The 17,210-nt window shown below is 49.1% G+C and overlaps 1 protein-coding gene across 6 annotated transcripts in view; it reads left to right on the top strand.

The window, feature by feature from the left end:
• B3GAT1 (beta-1,3-glucuronyltransferase 1) overlaps positions 1-17,210 on the top strand; it is a 60,350-nt gene that overhangs the window by 18,078 nt on the left and 25,062 nt on the right. For 4 of the 6 annotated variants that reach the window (XM_052786426.1, XM_052786424.1, XM_052786420.1 and 1 more), the window contains exon 1: positions 2,013-2,406. The exons of the other annotated variants lie outside the window; for them this stretch is intronic. The gene's annotated coding sequence lies outside the window, so the exon portion shown is untranslated. Of the gene's footprint in view, positions 1-2,012; positions 2,407-17,210 lie in introns of those variants that run through there. 6 annotated transcript variants of the gene reach the window in all.

Raw genomic sequence — 17,210 nt, 5'->3', positions numbered from 1 at the left:
AGGCCATGTTCCCTCTGATTGCAAGAACTATTTTGCAGAGGAGGTGGCCGAGCAGAAGCTAGCCCAGCTGTGCAGTCTCTTTAGCTGTGCATGAAGGATTCTGGATTGACAGTCCCTCTTCATCCTTGTTCATCCACAGAGTAGGCACAGCTTGAGGGGAGAGGCTATTACAAAGGACCTTCCTTCAAGCATCACCCTCCGTGGACAGTTCTTCAGCACTGGCCTGGAGGCATCATCTCGCTGGTTTGTCCAGTGCAGGTCTTGCCAGTCTCAGCAAAGCTCACTTCCACCTGAGGCAGTGGCTTGGGGCCATGCATGCAGTCCTCCAGCTTGCTTCACTTCAGGAGGAAAGAGTATGGGAGCTGCTGTCCCTGGCACTGTGATGATGCAGTTAGGATTTGTCAGTGCATCTTGATGCTTGCTAATTTGTGGGTAATGTTTTGACTTCCAGACTACATAGCAGACATCCCTGCTCCCAGGTACCCCTCAAGATGCACAGGTTAAAACTGGGGTCTGAATGCTATAGGTTCAAAACAAAAAGCCTGGGGAAAATGGTGGGAATCACAGGTGAAGATCACTGAGATTGCTCCACAATATGGACCTCAGCTCCCTGAGTATTGAATCTTTTCACAGTAAGTGGAAGGTTGTGGTTTTGATTTGTTGTTCCTTTTTTGGTAAAGCGTAAGTAAATCTGTCTATACCTCCAGGTTACCATGGCACTGTAACCTTACCAGATCTGGAAGAGAGAGAGTAACAAGGGAGCAGCTGTAGCTGTGGATCTGTGCATGTCCACTGTGGAACATGTAGCCAGGAAAAGATGGTGGTATGTGGAGGGGGTTGACCTGGTTGGAAGCAGGTGAGCAGGCAGCAGTAGCAGGACAGGTAAAAGGCAACTTGCCCCCAACCTCAGGACTGAATTTTGGCTCTTGTTAAACTGTCCAGCTGCGAGCGTGGCATTCAGAGACATACGTGTTGTTCAGCCATCTCGGAGAAATCTGCTGCTGAGCATGAGTCAGCCCTGCCTGGGTTAACTATTAAAGGGCAGTATCAGGAGGTAAGATCTTTACTCTGCTCCCCAGCCCCTTCAAGCCCCTCATCCTCCAGGTGGTCCCTATGAAGGAAGGGAGTATCTCTAGGGTCCTGCAGGTCACAGAAGTGTCCTGTCTGCCCACTGGGCTTGGTTCAATTGTCCCCAGATTAGGGACAGCCCTAGTGACATCCAGAGCCTCCTTCCCGTGGGGGGAAGCACGTTCCTGCTGTCCTTTGCCCAGTGCCAGGGCCCTTCATCAGCTGCCAGGATGGACATGGGGATACCTTGCTGTTGGGCTGAGTGGGGCCGTTGAAAGACATGGTGCTAGATAGACGGGGAGTTGCATGAGATCTAACGAGTGTTACCCACTACTTGCAAAGCCCAAGTGGATTCAGTTGGGGAGCCATCAGTCCAGGCACGGAGGCACGCATGATGAGGAGCAGAGGGTGCTTCCACTAAAGTGGGTGTGCAGAAAGTGGAGCAGAGCTCAGCCTGCCTTCCTGAGAGGCTGGAGGGGAACCTTGCTTTCCACCTAGCATATAGTCACTGCTTTCTCTCAGAGAGGTGCTGAGCCGCCTCACCAGCAAGACCCTTCCCTCACGCCCAGCCCTTCCTAGCCTCACACTTTCCGTTTGCCTGCTGAGCTGGGAGAGCGTCCCCCCTAGCCTGTGGCTGCAAACTCAGTGGGTGATGCCGTGGAGTGAGGAGAGCAGGAACCAATTCCTTAAGGGGCCATCTCGGAGCCTTCCTTGGCTTTTCCTCCTGTCGCAGGGAGAAGTGCCCCTGCCTAAGTGGAATAAATTGGTACAGACCATTAGCAGCGCAGGTCCTCCTCTGGTAGGGAGGAGGGAGGGGGCTGTCGGCACTGCTCTGGATACAAAGCAGCCAGCCACGCTCTGGCTCCTTCCTCCCGCACCCCGTTGGCCTCCTCCTCCTCCTCCTCCTCCTCCTCCTCCTCCTCCTCCCTGTTTGCACGCTCCCTCCCTCCCTCTCTTTCACTCTCTTTCTTTCCCTTAACGCCACGCTGCAGAAAGGCAGACCTGGGGAACCGGAGGTCCACAGAGGCAGTGGAGGAGGAAGGAGCTCTCCAATGCTGTTTCTTTGCAAGTGAAACGAGGAGGCAAAGAGGCGATGAAGGAGTGTCTTGGTTGCTGCCTGGATTAAGAAAGAATACATAAAAAAAATTTAAAAATTCCAGACCCAACAAACGAGGAAAAAGGGAGGAGAGAAGGAGGAGGAGGTTGCTGGGGGGAGCCCACTCCAGTGGGTGAACAGCCGCTTTGAATCGTACCTCTGTTCCCAGGGATTAAAGCATGAATGGGAGCAGCTTCCCAGCCACGATGGAGAGAGAAGGCTGTTCAGGCTACGGGAATAAGGTAACTCTTGCTTCTTGCAGGCATTGCATGGCTGAGCTGAGCAGGACAGAGATCCTTTATGCACAGGGCTGGGGGGTGGTGGTGTATGTGTGTATGCAGCAGGCAGGGAGTGGGAGGAAGCAGGGAAGACTCAAAGCGATTTTTCTACCCCTCCCAGTGTATTTAAAGAATGCAGAATGGGTCCCGGGGGCTGCAGTGCTGGAGATCACTTTGCCCCCCCTTTTTCGGGCTGGGTCCCTGAGGACACCAAGCCGCTTTGCTGGGGGTAGGCTGGCTGGGTTATGGGGAAATATGCCCGTGTCTCGCCTCCAGGAGCACTGTGCTCCCAGCCTTGCCCTCCCAGACCTGCACCTGCTGTGGGGCTCCCCTCGTGGGCTTGCATGTGGCTCTTGGGGAAGCTGTGTGGGGACTACAATGGCCCAGTGCCCTTCCATCCCGCCGGTGCATCCATGCGGAAAGATGGGAGGGAGGTGAGAGGCAACTGAGAGTTGCTTTTCTCTTCCCTTGGTCATCCTCTGCCTTTTCTTTGCAACAGAAAGGGATGGGATTTAGGAGGAGGGGGAACTGAAATCCCTTTCATCCGTGCCAGCAGTGGTGAGAGCCAACTTTGAGGCTGCTTAAAGGGAAAAGCTTTCTGAGTGCTATCTTTTGGAGGGATAGGAGATGGCTGAGCGATGCTTTGCCATCTGAGGAGTGATCTCTGTGATGTTATGTTGTGGGAACGGGTGGGGATGAAAAATAGTGATTATGGGGGAGAAAGTCCATGGTGATCAATGAAGCTGTCCACAAATGATGCTTTCCTTTTCCCTGCTGGGCCTCTCTCTGACTCAATTCCTGGGTCTCTGACCCTGAAAGTCCTAATTTCTCTCAGTCAGACTGGAAAGCGCAACTTCAAATAGTATTGGGAGATGGCTTAGCCCAGATGTTTGGGAGTGCACTGAGAAGAACCTGATGTTTACAGCTGTGGAGCCCATATCCAGTTAATCCCAGCAAGCAGAGGTCTTGGCTGGGTGTCCCTCACTATCTTTGGCAGGATCTTGTTGTTGCAATACCCGTTTGTTCTTTGCTATCCGTCAGATACTCCCTCCTCCCCTTGCCTTCAGGAGCTTCTTGATGGGTCTTGGCATGGGGTTAGGCAGTATTTGCTTTGGTTACTTAGATAATGACGTGTCACAGAAGTCCCCACTTACGTGCACACAGTGCAGAAAGTCATGAGCCCCAGTGTGCCATCAATTGACATAAGAGCTTGTATACGCATCTAAGGAGCTTATGGTCCAGTGTTATGGACTGGAAGAGACTATGCAGTCTGTTGCATAGGTCTGTACGTACTTGTCTAAATTGCTAGTGTCCCTGACTATCTACAGTGAGGTGTCACCAACTTGTATAAAAGAGTGGGGTTGGGTGTGTTTCTGCGTGCGCATAAATATGGAAGAAGGGCTGTGTAAAAGCACAGTGGAGCTTCAAGCCATTCTTTTGTTTCGTGAGTAATCCTTGCTCATATGAGGAAATTCTCCTAACTCGCCCAAGATGCATCTTGCTTGCCTTGTTCATGTAACTAGTCCTTCTCTGTACACAGATCTCCAATGTGAATAAATTGACCAAGATATGGCTAGAAGGTTACAGTGGCTGGGATTTCTTGACTTACCTGACAGAGTTGGGATCAAAAAAGTGTGGAAAAATGGAGGCACTTGGGAAAAGAGGGTAAAATATCTTCTTTCTGTAGGTAGCACCCAACTCTGTTTTCCGTGTCAGCTTCAAAGCATTGAGAAATGTGGAGGATGTTCTGGTGAAGGAATTGAATAATTAGACAGTGAAAAAGAAGGATATTTCTCCCAGGAGGGTTAATTCTGTGACAGGGGCCAAGAGCTTTGGAAATGGCCAAAGTCAGCAGGACAGTGGATGCTACCAGAATGGGAAGGTAGCTGACCAATCATTTTAGTTTCCTGGTTGATTATGTATGGGTGTATGAAAGACAGAGGAAGAAAAATGAAATTGGTGATGTCGGCTCTGAGTACTTTCCCATTTCATGCAGCTGAGTTGTAAATCCCTCCCTGCATGCCCCATAGGCATTCCACTTCTCCAGCGGAGCACTGTGAACTTGGAGTCGTTAGCAACGCAGTAACAGCTTTAATGAGAGCAGGCTCCCTCCAAGCCAGGCTGATCAGAGGAAGGTGCAGAAGAGGGGACCCAAGCCTCATGTCATTTCGGTTCTCTAGGACGGCAAAGTGAGAGGGTATCTGTAAAGGTGTCCCTTCACACACACGTGTCAGCAAGGAGGGAAAGGGGGAGAGCTTTCCCACTTGTTAGTTGGCATGCCAAAGTTTCCTGACCCATTGAGGTGGCTCACGGTGGAGAGTGAATCCGCAAAGGGCGGATAGTGCCCCAACCCTAGGAAGGGACTGTCACCTTGTATGTGTCACAGGCCTGATAGTCACTGGGGCCAGCGACTCTGTTCTGCTGTGGCTTTGTCCTCATCAGGGCAGTGTCTCAAAGAGCTCCAACCAACTACACCAATGCCTGGATTTGCTCTCTTTCCTCCCTTGACCTGCAGTGGTGTTCTGCATCTTTCTGTCTTTTGCTCTGCAATTATGCGTCTTCTGAGGCAAGAAGAGCACCAAGCACCTCCAATGTGCAGGGCCTTGTCCATTTTTAGCATGCTCACAAACGCTGCATCTTTCTGGCAAACAATTGCTGTAGCGGGGAGGTCTGGCCTAAGCCGACAAAGAAATCTTCCAGTAACGAAGTGTGAGCACACGCTCTTCCCTTGTGCGAAGCTGGCTACTCAATGTCAAAATAATGCTTTCTGAAAGGAAAACAGTGTGTCTGCCCTTTCAATCTTTTCCAGCACCCTCATGTTGCAACAGCAGAAACCTTGGGAAATTAAAAGAACTGTCTTTTAAGGGACACTAGGGCAAATGTTGCAATTCATCTTTTAGTGTTTCTTGGAGACTTGCCTTTTGTAATGCTTTTGCTCTCTCTTGCCCTTGTTCTGTTTCTACTAGCTCAAAAAAGAGTTGCAAAAAGCAGTTTTGTTTCTTCAAACAAAACCCGGTGGGCAGATTTGAATCCATAGGAAGACAGGATATGGTCCTTCCTTGCATCACTGTGCATTTTGTCTTGCAGGGATGAGCAGTGCCAGAGGCTGCCTGGCTTCCAGGGCTGCTTTTCATATGGGCTTACCAGCAAGATCTCTGACTTCTGGGGACCAGCAGGCCTTGGTCAGCATCTTTCTCTGTGGGTGATGCCCTCTGTGGCTTTCTCGTCCTCCACTTTTTCTGCAGCCCTCCATTACATGCAGTAGCCTTGAAAAGTTAGCTGGGCTGTAGCTGTAAGTCTTGTTTGGGGGTATGGCTGGAGGTGCATTTGGTGTGGCTTCAGTGCACCCGAAGGCAAAGCATCTTTTGGAAGTAATAACATTGGAAGGGCCCTCTACAGTGTCTTTTTCATGGGTCCTTGTTCTCTGTAACATGTTGTCTTTTATGCTTTGCTTGTGGAGATCCTGAATCGGTTACCTGCTGGTGTTTTGCTTCTCTGCTGGCAAGAGAAGTGATCTTTGCCAAGCATAAGGTCTGAAGAGTGAGGATAGATTCTTCCTTTTTCTCAGGGGAGACCCCACTGTTTGTGTTTGCTTTGGCAAGTTGACATCAGGGCTGGATTCACCTTCAGAAGCTAATAAGGGCTTTGCTGAGTGGAGATCACAGGGTGTGGCCCATAATTAATCTTCATATCCTGATCTAGACACATGGCCCACCCCCAAGTGCTCTAAGTAATACAGTGTATTAGTCACTATTGAATATAACCTGGCAGTGACAGCAGAATAAATAGGAAATGCTCAAGATCCCCCTCCTGCCTGGATCTGAGCTATTTTCCTAAAGATGGGACAAGAGCTAAGCTTCTCTACAAGGCTTCCTGCGCTTCTTGTGCTGTTCTTTAAGAGCAGGGGATGTATTAGTTCTCAAAGGGTGTGTTAATGCATTGGTCACTGCTGGCCCAGCTCCAGCCTGTCCACTGCCCTGGAATACTATTTATTGTTAGTTCCTGAAACGTGGTTTGAGACTCCAGAGTCCTTGGTTCTGTGAACATCTGGTCTCTGCACTGGAGCATAGCATGTAAGTAAACAGGATGGACAAAGAAAATACTGCATGCTTGGTTTTGATGGAAGGGTACCCAAATGCTGTCAAGGGAAATGTAATTGGCCTGTGATCACATAGGGAGTCCCCTGGCAAAGACATGGGAACCCAGAGAAGAAATTATGCCAGTTAGAATGGGACAATCTTCACAAAGGCATTAAAAAAGCCCATCTCTGAAACCTCTGGGGAGGGGATTTACATCTTCACATCATGATTGAGAATTCTCTCCGTTCAGCTCCAGGCTGTTGCAAAGACATGTGTGCACTGCAGAGCTCACAGAAGAGATATGTCTGCTGATCCCTGAGTTCCTTCCACAGTGTCTGCTGGAGACTGGTTATCTTCTCTGAAATAACAACAGCTGGTGCCCTGCTAATGCAACGTGGAAAGTAGAGTTCAGACTCTCTCCTTCCATCCCTGCCTTGTGCAGTCTAGACCGGTGGGCTGGGTTGTCAGAAGAACTTGCTCTTCTGTGCTGTCTGCCACCTGGGAACTCTGTCAAAGCCCAGTGCATAGGGAATTGGAAGCTGTAGCTCAGAGAACGAAGTCTGCTTACCCCCCCAGAAAGGTGGGAAACCCTTTGCTTAAGTGTACTGAAGATGCAGATGTCGGCTTGTGTAGGTTCAGCTGTATAGTAAAGAGAAATGGGCATTTCCGGGGTGCAGCTCAGCTGATCTGAAGGCATTCATCTAAAATAGGCCAAATGAATTCTCCCTATTGATTGCAAAAAGAATCTAGACAGCGAGCTCTGCTGGGGGGATCTACACCTATGGCACTGCAGGAAGCAGGGGTGGGTGTCTCCCACCCTAGGCCCCTGCGGATGGGCGCCGCAAGGCCAGTGCAGCTCTCATCTGACCTTTTGTGAGTAGGAATTCATCTGGAGCCAGATGTCCACAACTGCAGCTGCGGCACAAAGATATCCTCCCGGCCAGCTGCAAGGTCTCACTCCTCCAAGCCTCTTGAACGCCGCGCATTATGTTGTGTGAGTGGCAGAGCCCCAGTTTCTGCAGCGCTGCAGCTCGCTGTGGTTACGGGGGCCAGAGCTTGTGGAGAATGAGGCACGCTTCACTTTTTGACAGGAGAAAGGGGCATGGGATTTGTCTCAGCTGCCTTCCTGGATGTCATTCTTAAATGCCCTAGCACAGTTTCTTCCTCAGATTTGGCACCTGAAAGACAAAAGAATGCTAATCCAGAAGAAATACCTTGACTCTGCCTCACCTTCCATTCAGCTGGAAAGACACCAGGAGCAAAAGGATGGGTGCTGAGGCTCTGCTCTGGATTTCATGAATGGATGAATGTAGAGACGCAAGTGGGGATTTTGAGGGGATTTGGAAGCCTGCTCCAGGATTTGTGTGGCACGCAAAGCGTTTATAATACTTCCAGCATTATCATAACATAATGCCAGCATGATTCGGGGCCCACTCCAGCTCTCAGTGAATAAAAAGCGTAACTCTTATCACCATCAGTAGGAGAAGGATCCCACTTTTGATAAGTTGTAGTTTTGCATAGCCCATACTCTTCTCCTGTCCTGGTGGCACAAAGTGAGGGCTAAGATGATTTTGTGTGCTGCTGTGAATGAGTGGGTCTGGTTGCATATGTGTGTGGGTGCTGAGCAACCTGCACGAGTAACGCCGCCTCAGAGCAGCGCACCGTGGCCTCTTGCAGAGAAACGCAGTGTGACAGTGGAGTGGGTGCCTGGGTTATCCCCCCCCCAGCTTGTCTATAAATACCACCTTGGTGCTGAAGTGTTCTGGCTGAACTCCTTAGATTTTGTCCTTTGTTTTTCCATCTGTTTAGTGGCTTTTAAAGCTAAAGGAGAGATGTGTACCAATGCATTGCTCTTAACACAGGTGGCCCTGTGGGGGCCAGGACTATACTTACTGGAGGCTGCGTGAGAAAGTCCATGGGGGGGTCCAGCTTCTCAGGGAATGAGCAAAAGCCAGCAAGTGCTGGGGAGTGACATTGCTCTGGCCACACGGGACCAGGCTAGATGATCTTCTATGATTATTCCGTCTGAATCCCATAGACTGTGACACGGAGAGTAAACGTTGAGCTCTGCTGAGACACTGATGGCCCTGCAATGCTTCTGGCTAGTGCATCCAAGTGAGCTTTTTCCAGCTTCAGCTCATGTCTTCCCCATCCAACCACAAAAACATAGTGCCACCCTTGTACTGATGCAACAGTCCTATGGTAGGAATTAGTACTGTGGGAACCACTGTCCCAAGGCCTTCAGCCCATCCCTGCACAGGAGAAGTACATCAGAGTGCTGTACTTTTTTGGGTGCTCCAATGCAGGATTTTGGGCCTTTTTTGCAGTCTGCACTGACGTGCTCTGCTCATTTTTAGAACGGCTGCGTATGCTCACGGTGCAACAAGAGATGCACTGAGCTTGCATGTTTCCTCCTGCCTCCTTCTCTCTGTGCCTGTCCAGCCAGCCTGGCCTGTCATCAGCAAAGGAGTAGCACCTATGGAAAGATTTTCTGTATGTGTAGATGAGGGGCAATGCTGAAAGAAATCATTCATACTGTCTCACTGAGCATAGGAGCCATCGTCCAACCCAGGGCAGCTATTACACTGTCCTGAGCAGTCCAGCACTGCCACATTCAGATTGACTTGATGGAAGGGACTCATAACTGCTATTTTGTGTGAGCCCCTGTGTGCCTGCTGTAGCTAGATGCCTCCCTGGTACATGAATAGCTCTGCAGGGGCCCGTGACAACGTGCTACATAAGTCACTGTCCTCCTGTGGGCACGACAACACTTCCCATGCCCTCCTTGTCCTGCCATCCCTCTGTCCCTGTGGGGAACTGTAACTGCAAGCCCAAGGGAAAGGTTGGAGTTTGTGGAGTGTACAGGAGGTGAGCTATATTGTGCCGTAGCCATTAATGAGGTACATTAACCAGATGATGAGGGAGCGGCCTGACAGGGTTGTTAACTCCTGTCCCTCACCGTAACAAAGCTGTAAAACCCTCTGGAGGGATCAAAGCAAGAGCAGCATTGCACTCTTCTCGCTTCAGTCCAGGCTGAGAAAAGAGCAGCTTTGCAGGAGAAATTTTGTTAGAGACTGGGTGCGGTACCTGGAACCTATTTTGGCTCATGAATAAGTTGATATTTCTTCTGAATAATAGATGCACATGATGGTTGCTGAGAGGCAGATCTGTGAGTAGGCTGGGTCTCTGAAGGAGGGAGTGAGACATATGGAGTAAGCTGCAGTCCTGTTCTGAACTGGGAGCTTGCTGGATGCTGTAAGCCTGGCAGGACTGTGCAGGGATGGCATTTGGATGGTAAACCTGTGTGACTGAGGCAGAGAGGGTGCATGTTTGGTCTTTTCACATCTCCTACAGTCAGTGTCTACCACTGCCTAGCTCAGGCTCTGGGGCTGAGGAAGATAAATATTTGTAATGATACCATTTATCTGCCTCTGTGAGGGGCTTGGTGTGACTGTGCGAATGGGAGGAGAATGGTGCTGTGATTAAATCCTAGCACAGTTTATGGTGGGGGCCAGCAACCCATGACGTGTGTCTGCCAGGGCAAGTAGGAAGGTTTGGGACAGCACAAAGCAAGGCTGGACTCTGAGAACTGTGGCTTTTTTTGGGAGGCAGTGGCTGTGCTCAGATTAGCAGGATGCTTTAAGATGCTGCCTCACGCAGTGGTACTGAGAGGCAGTCTCTTGCTTCCTTGAGAGACAGCTTTCACCTGACTTTCTAGTGGCACGTTTTGCTTCTAATTTGGGAGAGAGAAGTATAATCTGGCACAAGCCTGCCACCCTTGAAAGGCTGCCAGCCAGTTTATGGCACTCTGTCTGCATGCTCCCTACAGCCTTGGTGAGATACAGGAATATTCTATCCTTCCCATCCTCAGCTCTTGCAGTAACTGCAGGGATGCAATGCCCCAGGAGAGGCTGACTTTGGCTGTGGGGTTGTATGGACATTCAAAGGTTTATTCAGATGGGCTGTGATCCACTTGGATGAACGGCAGCTGGTTATGGAGATTAGAGCTACAGAAGTCACTACTAATGAATAATTCTTCCAGCGTCTTTCTTATAATAGTGGCACATCCACAAGGCATGACTCTAACATACTCATTTTCAGAGAGTGAGAAGCTCCTGGAATGACCTCCTGTGAGGGTTTGGAAGTATTTGTTTCTCTTTCTCAGTTAGATGAGCATCATTTCTGGCATGATTTTTACCAGGAAAAAATTGCAAGTGCTACAATTGGGAGCATTGAAAAGATTGGGTGGAATCTGAGTGGTAAGGATGGGGGCCAGGACAACTCTACCTGCGTGGGAAGTGGTTGGCATGCACGTGAGGTGTCTGTACAGTGGTAGGCTCTTCGGGCAGTGGGAAGGATGCTGATAGATTCGTATGTGCCAGCTTGGCCTGAGCAGTGAGATTCAGGCGCGGCAGGAGATTGTTAAAAGAGACTGTGAAGCAATGTGATGAGAGTTCAACTCATTCTTGGGTGGCTCAGTTTGAAGTCACATCTACCTTAGACAGGAGTTAGTTACTCTAAGTTATTAGTTACTTTAGCTCTGAAATTCTCCAAGTGCAAGCAGCCAGTATTCAGCCAAGAGTATTGTGAAGGGGGCCTGGCAGGCGTAACTGTGAATAAATTTATTCAAAGATGAATCCCTTGGCAGCAAGGTGGAGCTGTCTGGATCCTGGAGGTGTAGATACTATCTCTGCCTTGAGCCTGGCAGACTAGCCTCAGGAAGAAGTAAAAATGGCAATAAAAGGTGCCTTTCTATAAATAAAGGCCAAAGGACGGTAGGAGGGGGAGCTGCCAATTTCTGCCCTTTGTGGAGGAGTAACCATCCATGGCATTGTGAGGGTGCTGGGATTATTGTCACCACAATCATGCGAAGAGGTGCGGGGGTCAGGAAGACATTGCATGCTGTAAACGTATTGCTGCTGAATACCTTTGGGGTTTTGCAGTAGCAAGACAGGTGTGTGGAACCGGTGCTTTGACCTGTGGAGCAGGGGGACCTAAGCTGTCTCCTTGCCACTGCCCTGTCCCCTGGCTTTGGGAAATTTGACGGCTGTGAAGCCCCTGGTGGCAAAGGATTTGTTACAATCATCTGAAGCTGTCACCCCACACATACACCTCCTTTCTTCCTCCAATTTATCTTTTAATAATGCTGCCAACATTATTTCTCATCGCTGTCTCGTGCACTCTGTGCTCTGCCTGGCAGTCCTTTTTGTCTCACCCAGGCATCTTGTACCATAACGCTCTAATGGGAAGAGACTCTGGCTGCTGAAGTTAATAACTTACCCGACAGCCTGAGTCATTCTTCTTACAGAGCAAACTGTGAACTATGCAACAATCCAATCCAGGGCTGAGACCCCAGTCTGTGGGGGGAAAGTTGCAGAGTAGGCGAGTGTTTGCATTCAGGTTGGGATCAGCACGTGCACTCTGCTGCTCCTAACACTTTGGTGCACTTTTGGCTTGTAAATCTTGGGATGCTTCCCAAAGCGGTGTTACATTGGGTAGATGTGGGAAAATGGAGGATCAGGGCATCCAGGGAAGCCTGTTCAAAAGGGAGCCTGCGGAGGAGGCAGAATGAAATGAGGTCTTCACTCTGCACTGAGAAAACCAGCATATTCAGAGAGACTGAAAGAGGAAATTCTTCTCTTTTTTGTCAACATGACAGCAACTCGGAGGAGCAAGTGTGCCGAGATGTCCTCACAGACGTGCCGCATCCCCCATTTTCATAGCCTGCACTCTGCATTTGTCAGGAAGCCCCAGTTCCTCGAGCTGCAAAAAGGCTTTAGGGCCACATGCAGCACTGAGCCCTTCTGAGTGCAGGCAGCACTGATTTCTCCCTCTCTGTCTCAACCATCCTTACTGCTCTGGCTCATTATCAACTGAGTCAAAGAGTTTAGTAACTCTTGTTTTTAAAGATTAGTCATCTGTAGGAATGACATTTGAAAGACTGACAGTTTCAATCAAATGACAAGGGCTGCTCTTGTGCTTGATGATATTTGTTTAATTAAAAAAAAGGTAAAATCAACCCGACTAATTAAGTGTTGTACCTTGAGATACAGCCTAGGAAAGTACAGATGTGGTCCTAGTCACGTGAGGAAGCTACCAGGCTGCCATCACATGGGTTGGACAGGCCTGAAGGGAGTGTGATGGGTCTGTGCTGTAGCTCTGTTGATGCTCTCCTTACCCTGTTCCCTCCTTGGGCAAGGGATGGCCTGCCTCTCTGTCCCTGCCATGCAAGGTTGGTGACAGTCATAATAATAACGATGTAATTTGCCTGGTTGATTTGAGATGCACTGTAATTACTGCATGATTACAATATTCTTAGAGCAGCCATTACAAAACCCTCCACTTTCTCAGAACTCCCCAAGGGCTTGTCTCACTCCTCACCTTGCAAGTAAACCCTGGAAGGGAGTCTGTCTGTCCATGAGCTGTGTCTGCATCGCTCTTTGTGTCAGATTACACGTGCATGCTTTTAGCCACTTGTAGGTTAGAGTTCCCTGGTGCTGAGACACTCTGCATACCACAGGGAATATTTCCCTATGTCCCAACTAGTTTGGTGGCAGGATGGTGCTTGGCCAAGCAGGTCAAGCTTTTGCAAGTGATGAAGATGCTTTTGGAAATGGCAGGCGCTGGTGAGTGCTACTGGGGAGCTGGGCAGCAAGGGGAGGCACTCGTAGGTGCTTGTCTTTCTTGTGAGGACTTACTGGTTCGCTGTTTTTTTGAGTTGGGCTGTGGAACTGTTGGCTTAATTCTGTCTCCAGCTTTTGTTTGCCTTCTCCATTTCTCTTTCATATGGAGAAGATCTGGGCTGGGTTTGGCCCTTGGGTGATTCTAAAATTAGGAGAAATGACCTTCCCCAGGCATGCACACCAGGCTGCCAGATTGGTGTGAGTTGCACTTCGCCAGCACCTCAGGCATCAGTGCTTGTGCCATTTCTGTATTTAGCCTGTGAGCTACATGAGCCGTGTGATTCCTGTCCAAAAGTAGGCAGCTATTTTCATCTTACCTCTAGAGCAAGCCGAGGTGCAGGTGACCCAAAATAACTGAGCCATAAGGGAAGCCAGAGTCAGAACCAGGCTTAGATTAGACGCTGGACAAACTGGTAGATATAGCCCTTGCCTAACCCACTAAGAGACAAAACTAAGAGCCAAATCCCACCTCCCTGGGCAATGCTGTAATAACTCTGGGTTTATTGGATTGGCATATGGGGGTTTTATGCTAGTAGAGGAAAAGAAATCGTTTCTTTCCAAATGCCTCTCAAATGGAAGATGAGCCATGTTATTCTGACACGTCAAAGGTTCCGAGGCAGGCAAACGCCTCCATGTTCGCTGTGGAGAAAGGAGGTGAGGGAAGAAGGATGAGTGTGTCACGGGAAGCCCTGTGTGCTTCCTTTCAGCAGGCACAGTAGGGTTAGGAGACCCTGCCGAATTTCGACAGGAACCGGAAATTGAAGGGAGATAATTTTAAAATGACCTTCCTGTTTCCAAGGAGAAAGTTGTGTAGGTTTGTGGCTGTGCTAATGGACTGCGGAACTGCAAGCGGCCATTGATTGTGTTGCAAGCTTCTGAATTATAGTTGGGCATTTGCTTTATCATCCCAGATCCGCCCCCCCCTTCCCTTTCCACGCTGTAGCGTGAAAGAATCAATGTTAATCCCTCAGTGCCATTAGTGACTTCTGCAGAGGTCACAGGCTGTTAGACTCTCTATGCCCTGTTTGACCACCCAGCACTGAGCAGGGCTTAGGATTTGAGTCTCATCTCTTTAAGGAAGTCATCTAATGGGGATGGGAGCTGGGGGTTTTCTCTGTAGGTTGGTGTAATGGTTTTGGCTATGATTTTTTGACCAGCTGCTAACTAGGGAGCTGAGAGAGCTCTGAGTGCCATGCTGCATCTTTGCTAGATCTGTCCCACAAGGCCATAGGAGAGAAAAAGTGCAAGAAATACTTCTGTAGCTCAGTGAATGACCCTGTCCCTCCAAGCACTGCTGCTACAATGTAAATATATTTCTGCAGCATTGGGGTATGCTATGATGCTGGAGGGTTTTTTGCTCCAGCAGCAGCTAAGAAGGATTCTTGAACAGGCTGCTTGAGTAAGGTGCAGCAGCTAACCTGGGAACCCTGGCCCTGTCGCAGGCTTGTCTGCAGTGAAAAGGTAGTTTGCGATAAGGCAGAAATTTATATGTGAATTTATAGCCCAGGAGCTCTTCAGCTCAAATTACCTGCATGCCTGCTCTTAGTGCCTCTGAAATACAAAGCAACTAATTCCAGGCTTCCACAGCTGCCTCGCGAGCAGCACGTGTTGGAAGTGGCATTGTGGGGAGGACTGCGGAGGAGATGCCATGTGTGAATTCACAGCGTGCCATGAGCACTTTGCCTCCCCTGAGCAGAAACAGCACCGTTGTGCTCCCACAGCAGTAGGTGCTCTTCGTTGCCTGTCCGGAGCACCTCGCAGCCTGGACATGTGCACACTATCAAGCAACTCTGACAACAGCTCCCGCAAAGCAGTTTTTACTTCAGTGGTGTCTTCAGGGACTTGTGCTTACAACAGCTGGTGTTTTCAAAAGTAATGGAGAATTTGGATGCCTGCATATTTTTTTTCCCCAGCCTTCAAAAAAACCACCTTTAAGATACTTGATGTTTGCTATTGAAAAAAAAAAATTACGCTTTTGAAAACTAAATCCCTTTTTAAGGTGTTTAGGGTACCCGGTGGTGGCATGCTGCAGTGGGAGAGGGCTAGCTTGCTCACCAGGTCTGCAAGGCTTCTTTTTTTCCCCTTTTTTAATGCATTAGAATCAGGTTATTAATAACTCTTTTTAAATAGAGCAGGATTTTTTTTTTTTTTTTCAGGGGTAGGGAAGAACTCAGTAATTAAAAGTAAGTGCTGATGGCTATGAAGCCGGGTCTCAGGTACGGAGCTGGTGAGCTGCCTTCCAGCTGATGCTGAAACGTGTGTGCCAAGTGCTGCATGCCCTGACCCGCAGCTGAGTGGGGCGGTGGGCCCTGCTGCGCCCCCCCCGGCCTCATCTCCCCGGCGAGTCAAGAGGCAACAGTGTGTGGGAGATGAGCAGTCTCATCTCCAGGTCTGGAATTGGGAACATACTGCAGAGCCAGCTGGGAGATAAAATTAGAGCTTGTGGCTTGATGGGCACAGCTCTTCATGTTTGATGGTCATATTTGTGAACTTTCCCAGGTGCCAGTATAATGGGAGGCAGCCCCCAGCGTGTCCCGCCAGCCGGGGGTTCTAGATGCACCCACAGGATCCTACACCCTTAATTCAGACAGTATATAAAAGCCTGGGGCTTCTCTCAACCACTAACAACAAAAGCTCTGAACTGCATGGTGGTGAGGTAATCTTTACTACAGCATTAGCAAGCGTCGCAGTCTTTCTTCTGACAGCCATGTCCCTTCTTTCATCACCCAACTGTGTCACGCATGTTTAACTTGTGAGGCTTCCTTGGGTAGGGGGAGAAAGGCAAATCCACAGGGAGCCTGGTGTTAGCTTTACATGTTTGGCTCAATGATTCAGTCTTGCAGATCCTGAAACAGGGGCCTTCGCTGGCCTGCTGGTTGTAAAGGTGAGGCTTGGACGTTATGGCCTGCCGCCTCTCTTACATGAGGCATCACGTGGAAGCGCGTGTCTTCAAACCCTTTGGACAAAGCATATGCAAAGCCTATTATGGAGCTGTGGAATTTAGTCCAATCATATTGAAATTGGGTCATCCTTTGTTAATGTCACTTTTTAAAATCTATGGAAGTCAGCGGTGCACAAAATATTCAGTGCAATGCAGACCTCAGAGGTGGAAATAGAGAGTCTGGAAATATGTCTGTTTGTGATGGTGTTGACGTGGTCGTAGCTGAGCAAAGGGGATAACTCAAGGTATTGTTGTGTCACCAGTTCGAGAAGACTTGATGGAGAAGCCCTTAAGTGAGCTAATTGCTGGAGCACTCTTTTCCCAGCACTCATTCAGCGTTCACCCACAAGCGACCTTAAAGAAAGTCAAACAACTCTTCATGGGTGTCATCAGCATTTCCTCTAAGAAAACAACTCCCAGTTGTCTTTCTATTTTGGAAGTGGGCTGTAAGTCAAACAGCTTTTCATCTCGATAGAGATGCTTTTTAAAAACCATGTGTGAAGTGCAGCCGTTTATCAAAAAGTATTGGGTGCTGTAAATGCTTTCTCATCCAAGACCTGAGTCAACCCACAGCTTTCCTGGCTTGAGAGAAAGTCTGGACCAAGCGTTGCCAATCCTGACTGACAGACCAGTGCATCCTCTGAAAGCAGTAAGGGCAGCGCTGCCTCTGCAACAGACGGGATTACCTGTGTGGCCAGGCCAAGACTGATGAGACTCTCCCAAGCACCAAGGACCCACATCAACCTTGCCACTTTCTGTTGCCAAGTCCATGACCCATTTTTTGCTTCTGCCTTGCTTATCACAAGAAGATTGCAAAGCCCAGGTTCAACCCTATTCAAAAGCACTGTAATAAAAGGATAACTGCCCCTTCCAAGGCATTCCCCTGTGTGTCTTTGGAGCAATGAGGAAAGGAAGTGCAGTGACTGTAGCTAAGGATCTTCAAGAAATCCCAGACAGCACTTGGGCACTGTGGTTATGATTACAGTGTAAGAACCTGTACAAGAAAGCAAACACATTTAGAACAGCACATTAAATCTTTTAAGGATTTAACAGAAGATCTGCCTT

Source organism: Harpia harpyja, chromosome 4, assembly GCF_026419915.1.
Source record: "Harpia harpyja isolate bHarHar1 chromosome 4, bHarHar1 primary haplotype, whole genome shotgun sequence".
In the NCBI taxonomy this organism is placed as follows: domain Eukaryota; kingdom Metazoa; phylum Chordata; class Aves; order Accipitriformes; family Accipitridae; genus Harpia; species Harpia harpyja.
This window is presented reverse-complemented; position numbering and strand designations above follow the sequence as displayed.